The sequence below is a fragment of the Aulostomus chinensis genome, chromosome 4 (genome assembly GCF_037954235.1).
Source record: "Aulostomus chinensis isolate RoL2024-O1b breed Wild chromosome 4, RoL_Achi_v1.0, whole genome shotgun sequence".
Classification (NCBI taxonomy): Eukaryota; Metazoa; Chordata; class Actinopteri; order Syngnathiformes; family Aulostomidae; genus Aulostomus; species Aulostomus chinensis.
The window spans coordinates 18,677,101-18,685,008 of NC_141323.1; positions in this window are offsets into that span (position 1 = coordinate 18,677,101).

A 7,908-nucleotide genomic window follows, 5' to 3' on the forward strand; every position below is an offset into this window, starting at 1 on the left:
TTGACTCGAGCCTACTTGCACCCACAAACTCAGCCAGAAACCTGGGTGTCATGATTGATGACCAGCTGACCTTTAAGGTTCATGTGGCCTCAGTTTCTCGGTCTTGCCGTTATGCCCTTTACAACATCAGGAAGATCAGACCCTTCCTGACCCAACAGACCACACAGATTCTGGTTCAGGCTCTTGTCATCTCACGCATTGACTACTGCAACTCTCTTCTGGTAGGCCTCCCTGCATGCTCATTCAAGCCTCTGCAGATGATCCAGAATGCAGCAGCACGTCTGGTCTTCAACCAGCCCAAAAGGGCACATGTCACCCCGCTGCTGGTTTCTCTTCACTGGCTTCCAGTGGCAGCCAGGATCAAATTCAAGGCACTTCTCTTGGCTTACAAAACAATCACAAGAACGGCTCCAGCCTACCTGGAATCCCTGATCCAGGTCTACTCTCCTTCTCGCCCACTACGCTCTGCATGCGAAAGACGCCTGGTGCTTCCAGCCCAGCGCTGCTCCAAATCCCTAGCCAGACTCTTCTCTTCTGTTGTTCCCAAATGGTGGAACAAACTACCCAACTCTGTGCGTTCTGCTGAGTCCCTTTCTACTTTTAAGAGACAATTGAAGACTCAATTGTTCAGAGAGCACCGAGGCACTGAACCTGACTCTTCTCCTCTTTGTCCTGTGGGGTAGAATCAGTCAGAGGGTCCAAGACCCAGCACTTAGTGATTACGTAGCACTAACTGTGTTGTGTCATGTTGTATGTTTGTCCAAAAAAAAAAAAAGAGGGGGGGGGGCAACACTTCTTCTGCCACTAGATGGCAGTACCTGTGACCAAATCACAACTGAAGCACTTTTGCGCTTCCTATGGGCTTTTCCTTAATTAAGTCTAAATTCTTGCTTGTGTTGTACGTCGCTTTGGACAAAGGCGTCTGCTAAATGAAATTGTAGAATTGTAGAATTGTAGAATGAAACTGTGTGTAGCGTTCTGATGGAGGTCACTCTAACCAGTAACTCACTCCCAATTTGGTTGTTTTGGATTTTTTTTAAGTCAGCCAATGCAACTTCCAGTGGTTGCAGTTTTATTTGGCACACCATCTGTGATTTTTAATATATAAAAAAAGGTACGGAAGAAACAAATCCAAGTTTTTCAAGTGACTCTAATGAAACTTGTTCATGACGACCTAATTTTACCACCACTTGTTAAATCTAAACAAAGACCCAAAGGCATGTTTTGAACATCTTTGGCAGGGGCCAGATCCTTAATTTAGTCTTGAATCCTCTCCAACAGTCTGGATATTCTTCCTCCTCAAATCTGGCAGGCTCTTCTAATGACAAAAATGCCTCTCCATGTTCACCCAAGTCTTTCCATTTTTGGTGATTTAAGATAGAAAATAAATGTTGGAATGATGGGGGGGGGGGGGGGGATAAAAAAAAATCAATTTCATACCCACTCATAGATGAGTCCCTTGCCATTCAGCTCTTCCTTGATATTAGATAGACATCGCCTCGGCCTTTGAATAGTAGTCACCTGATTTTTCCGTCAACCGTTGTTGCCATCTTGAACATTTTGCCACAGTTCACACAGTTTAACAGTCTTTAACCGTCTTTAACAGATGTGGATGATGCATGTTGAATAACTCACCGGGAGGAGAGGTGGGTAACATTTATTTTCCAGAGGGCCACACTGACTTGGATAAAGGACCACACAAGGAACAACAGCTGAACTGAAACGTGGATTTGTTTACTCTCACCCTTGTGTTCTGCAGTGAATACACAAAAATAGACAGAATATTTTGATGTCCACTTTTTGTTAAAACCGCATGATTTACAATTTTTAAAAAAAAAATGTTTGTAGCCATTGATTGATCATAACTCTGATTCTGTCATCACAGCAGCTAGAATTACTTGTATAGGAGAGTAAGAATCAGCTTGATATGAACCATGTATAACTGTTGATACCAGGCCTTTAGCTTAATCTAAATGTATACAGCGCCCTCTGATGAAATCAAAATTAATCACAATGCTTACCCTTAACAGGATAAGTGGTAGAAAATGGATGGATGGATGATTCTCTTTCTTTCTTGTTCGCTCAGGATCTGGTTAATATTCACATGGTTTAATTTACGTATAACTTTCCTCCTCTTAAAGATGTACTGGAACGAAATCATTGCTCAGAGTGACAGAAAACACCATTTTATAACTTACAAACATGGCTACTATGCCGCTGCAACCATATATCATTTTAGAGGTATACTGTACCTCTGAACAGGGTCACATTTGCTGAATTTGAAACTCAACTGGTTTCCTGGAGAAGTGAAAAAGCACAGCAATCATTGTTTTCACAAAGTGTGTAAGAGGGTCCAACATGTGTTTGTTTCTGCTCGAGCACAAATCACGCCTCTGGAAAAAGTTACTGTACCCTCTGCGTACAGTGTCCAGATCTGTTTTATTGCAGGGTTATAGTCACAACAAATGCAACTTAAGGTTTGTGGGGGGGTTTTTTTGCGGGGGGGGGGGGGGTAGGAGGAATTTAACAAGGTCCTCTTCCTACAGGTTCCTGTCTTTCATGTGTGGATGGGTGTTGGGAGACAGTTTTAAAAGTCCTAATTAAAATGCCGACCCCCCCCCCCCCCCCCCCCACACACACACACACACACAAAGTACAGCATTGTTTTTCCATACACGTAATCTGCTGCTACAATGTCTCTTGTCACAGATTTTGTCCTTCAGACAAAACGTCTGGAGACAGTTCATAAACAGATGTTTAAAGTCTCTTAAAACCCAGAAACCAAGTTTTATAGAAGTTTTAACTGGTTGACTTTGCAAAGCAAATGTGTCCTTCAATATCAGAAGTTTTTTTGTTTGAAGGGAGATTACAGCAAGAGCTGAAATGAGGAATGTGGAAGTAATATTTCCTAATTTCAAAATGCTGTTTTGTTAACTTTCTGTAAAAATGCATTTATTATCAAGTTTTATTTAACTACCTAAAACGTAAATCTGAGAAAGCTAGAACTTCCTCTGGGCTTGCTGTGGGTCTGATGTCATTCTTGGGCATCTCGACAGCAGGATCTCTGCAGAGAATCCAGGGCATTGTTCCAAAGTGTGTCAGCGTGCACACACCAGAGGAAAACTTTTACTGTAGGACCCCCTCCAGCTTGGACTCCTCCGACGCACCACTGTACATCGTCAAGCCAAAAAAAGTCACACATATTGGATATCCATGTCTGTGTTTTCACTGACCATGTTTCCTAGAAATGTCAAATAAAACCATATGTGTGAGCCCTTAACAGTTGCGTGAATCTTCTTAAGAACCTCATTTGGAAACGATCCTGATCTTTGAAGAGCGTTTAAAACTTCAATAAGATGAACAAAAGATGTTCATTGTCAAAGCGGTTCATTTGGATGCATGCAGTTGTGGTAAGTATTTCATGAAACGTGGTGCGAAGTCACATAACGTCACCCTCTTAAAAGAATAATAAAAGTCATTTTTTGATTTTTTTTTTTTTTTTTTGCCTAAAACAACTAGCTTATGTTGTTTTGTCTCCAGTTTTTTGTTGTTGGTTTTTTTTGTGTGTATTTTTCTGAAAAACCTGGACAAACGGCTTGGAAGATTATTTTAAGAATGCCATGATAATTGACTCAAATGAATAAAGCAGAGCAGTGGTTCCCAAGCTTTTTTGACTCATGTATCCTCAGCATTTTATCAGATAAAATGAAGAACCTCATCAATGCGACCACCGGTTATGTTCCACGTCCGTTCATATTTTTCACCTGAATGTAATTTATTTCAACCGCTTATGTTAATGTGGTCATTATTTCATTATTTGTTTGCTCAAGTTCGTAATCATACTACAACTTGCAGCAGCGGAATGTTCTGATCCATTCATTCTTTCCTGGTTACATATTTGATCTGCTTATTCGTTACTTTTGTATGGAGGCTGAAAGGGCTAATTATTGCATTATCTCTTCATAACTAAATACGTTTTTTCTTATTTATGTGTCTTGTTATTGTGAGAAAACAAAATCCTGTTTTCAAAAAATAACAAATGAATCCATAATCATCTCATTACCTCATTACAGCTCACAACAAATGAAATTGAGCTGAATTAATTGGTTATTTTGACATGTGACATAACGGGATGAAGAAAAGTTTGGCCGTTCTGAGCTTCTGTACATTTGGTTCTTTATCTCAAAACCAGTCCATTAATTTTAGTGAATTATTCTGCTATTTTAAGCATTTATCCAGCAACCTAATGTAACAAATAGCCTGCTGTGTTCAAGATTACTGTTCCATGCAATTTACTATACACCATTAACAATCTGTTCAGTCTGCTACTTGTTAATTCCTTTCAGAGCTGTTGGAAAAAGACCTGGTCTTAAATGATGTGTGTGGGAGCATTTCCATCCATCCATCCATCCATCCATTTTCTTCCGCTTTTTTTGTTAAGGCTCATGGGGGGGCTGGAGCCTATCCCAGCAGCTTTCGGGCAAGAGGCGGGGTTCACCCTTGACGGGTCGCCAGTTCATCGCAGGGCCAACACATATAGACAGACAACCATTCACACTCACAGTCACTTTAGAGTATCAATCAGCCTCGTCCCCTCTTGATGTCTTTGGACTGTGAGAGGAAGCTGGAGTACCAGAGAGAAACCACACAGGAACAGGGAGAACATGGAGACTCCACACAGAAAGACCGCTGGGGCTCGAACCTGGAACCTTCTTCTTCTTCTTCTTCTGTGAGGCGACAGTGCTAACCACTGCACCACCTTGCTGTGTGGGAGCATTTCACTGTACAGATATTGCTTTGTGTAAGTCTCAGAAGTTTCATTCTTTCACAAACTCCCAAACTCATGTAAGAGTATAAAAAGAAGAAAAAAGCTAGTCATTGATACATTACAAACACAGATATAACGTCTCTGTGGTATCAGTTTAGCTCTTTTCCTTGCTGGGTGGTTGAATCTATGTGAAATTGCTCTGGGCTACACGGAATTACCATACACAGAGATCAGTGCCGCCAGTTTTCTCATTTACTCACTACCCATACTGCATTTGTGTACAAATACTTCATGCACAGTGCCCCTCTACCACTGCAATACACATTGTGGTCAAAGGTGAAACTGTGGTTGCTACACACATGCAGCGGCTTTGTTCTCTTCTATGTGGTTCTGTCATTTGCAAGTTTTTCTCAATAAATGACAAGTATGACGTGCCAAAGAATGGGACACTGAGTAGTGCGCTCAAACTCACCTACAACTACCGAGATACATCACGGAAAATGCAACAACAGAGCGCATGCAAAGAGCACAACGGATATGGAAAATATCACAAAAATCAACTACTATTTCAGTAATGAGCACTTGGACATGTTATGATAAGTGCCCACATGTTTGTGACTGTTGCGGCCATTGCTTCTCCAACGCAGATGACTGTTATTGGAGTGATGTGTAAGTCACGTGATCCCTAAATCTCATCTGTTTCCACTGTACTATTCCCATTTGCCCTTTGTTGATACGCCGATTTTTCCACTTTCCAATTCAAGCGTGAAAAAAATGTTTGTGATATTTCAGTTTTGTTTTGTTTTTTCAGATTATCTGTGTTTCCATTCAGGCATTTATGCGCAAATCAAAAAATGCGGTGGTTTGATGGAAACCTTATTTGTGACTGACAAAGCATACTTTTTTTAAATGTTCATTTGCATTTTTGCCAAAGTGTACTCCTATATAGGTCTACATATCCCTGGGTTTCGACGAGTTGTTTTCATAAAGGAGTGTAACTGCAGAGCTGCTCATGTAACAAGGAACTAATCATCAGGGTGCTATCTCAGCATTTACAACGGGCTTATTTCCAGTACAATGAAACACACAGCCAGCCACTGCAGTAATATTCGCAGCCTGAGCTATAATAAGCCTCCACAATACCTCACTGTCAAAAACATGAGCATGTCAGCTATTTAAGGTACTATTACACTTCATTAATCACTTTCAGCTTAATTATAAATATATACTTAACAGGGTGTCTAACATCAGTATTTAACTTAAGTCTGATTCTGGGCGCATAAACAATGACTGTATTCATGACCACTGGATATAAATTCCTGGGGGAGAAAAATCAACAGGTTTTTCAGACTTCAAGGCAAGAAACCGAATCAACATGAGTTCATGGTTTTCACCTTAAATGGCCAGGTTGCCAGTGCCATGTAGAGCTTAGTGGAACCCACAGAATCAGTGCCTTTGTTTGTGTGGATGATACTGGAGGATAAAGGAATGCAGAACCACGAGGAGGTAGATTATAGAGGCGCATACCGTAACACAGCAAATGTAACAACATGAGGAAAAACAACCAATTTTATAGATTTAGATACATTAAGGTTAATTCCGGCTGGCATCCTTGGAGATTAAAAACGTGTGCTGGCATGGCAGTGAGTAAATTGATTCCAGTCATCTGACCCTGCATGGCCTTTCAGATGGAATTTATCCAAGGACACCCAACAAATGTCCAAGTGGATTTGAGTAAAACCACTTCTACTTTCCTGTTTCCAACAGCGTCCTGTATCTATTTTACTGCTTTGCACAAAGCTTTATGGATTTCATGGTCAGGGAGTCGAGGGTACATTTGGAATCAAGCAGGAAGGTCGCACAGGTCACATTATTATTATTATCTTACTGAGGAGAGTTAAAACAGTTGAATCCAAAATAAACACAGAAGGACAGATTGTTTTACCACTCTAATAACAGAAGCAAATCAATGGTAGCAAATGATGGATGGATTTGACTTGTTTCTCACGGATATTAACTCGTGTGTTATAAATATCTTTTCGTTTCATTCGGCCATCATGAAAGATAACGCTTTGGGGACACATTTTAGACAATATGGCAAATTATTCTTTTTTCCATCTATCATCATCAATTTCAATTTGATATTTTTGCCAGGCCATTTACATGAGAGGTGGAGAATATTAGACACACTTTCTATAATGCATCCCTGTACAGCACCACTATCTGCTATGACATGCAAAATAAACAGAAATTACAATTAATTACTGTAAGATTAGATTACACTTAATGAAGTGGCTATGTTTTCATGTGCCAAAGGAGGGAAAATATCGCAAAAGTAAGAAAGAAAGAAAGAAAGAGAAAGAGAAAGAGAAAGAAAGAAGTCATATTTACTCAGTTCCTGGTGAGAGGGATGGAAACAATTATTTTCATCTGTTCACCAGATCCAGAGGATAACCTTTCATTTACATCTTCACTCGGTGTGTGTGTGTGTGTGTGTGTGTGTGTGTGTGTGCGTGTGTGTGTGTGTGCGTGTGTGTGTGTGATTCTGTGATTTAGGGGCGGGATCCTCCAGGGCTCCCCTTTCATCCCAGCCACAGTCATCCTCTGACGGCCACATCCTTGCAGACTCCACCCTCTACGGTTAAGATGGTAAAGATGACGGAGTGTCTGATTAAATCAAAGCCAAATTTCATTGTTTCAGTTTTTGCTTGTGTTGCTTTAAATTCTTGTGCTGCTTTTCTGTCTGTCATTAACACTCATGCATACACACTTTTGCAAACACAGTCATCACCACGACGATGTCAAATGAATATGGCAACTGAGAGAAAGACATGCATGTCACATGAGTAGTTACACCAGGCTTACATAAGAACTCAGACCGACTGCTGCATCTTAACTAAAGTTTTTTTTTTTTAAAACTAAAGTTCTATTTCAAGGTCTAAGTGTGTTGAGGGAAAGTGGCCAGTAGTGATACAGAAATATAGAGTGAAATGTGTTAAAGACACTGACTTTGTGTCGAAAGTTAGTTGCTCGTAAGGATTTTGAAGTATAAAAACCACACTGTTGCTTAACAGCACCTCAGTTAAAGGACCAATAGAATCAGGGAACCAAATAAAGAAACCTAAACTTGCAATTACTTT